The following is a 201-nucleotide window of genomic DNA, read 5'->3' on the forward strand; positions in this document are numbered from 1 at the left end:
TTAATACAATGTTGAGACCAGAAGCAATCTGTGTGCTGGTTCTTGATGCTGTCAGAGTGTATCCACCCTCATTGGCAGGAAATATGTTCACGGTGATAACATGAAGCTGACGTCTGCTATTTCATTCTCGGGCAACACAACTTCCTGTTTCCCTGCTGCCTGTTCCAAACCGCACATCTCACTACTGAGCAGAAAATAAAT

The sequence above is a fragment of the Heterodontus francisci genome, chromosome 34, assembly GCF_036365525.1.
Source record: "Heterodontus francisci isolate sHetFra1 chromosome 34, sHetFra1.hap1, whole genome shotgun sequence".
Taxonomy (NCBI): Eukaryota; Metazoa; Chordata; class Chondrichthyes; order Heterodontiformes; family Heterodontidae; genus Heterodontus; species Heterodontus francisci.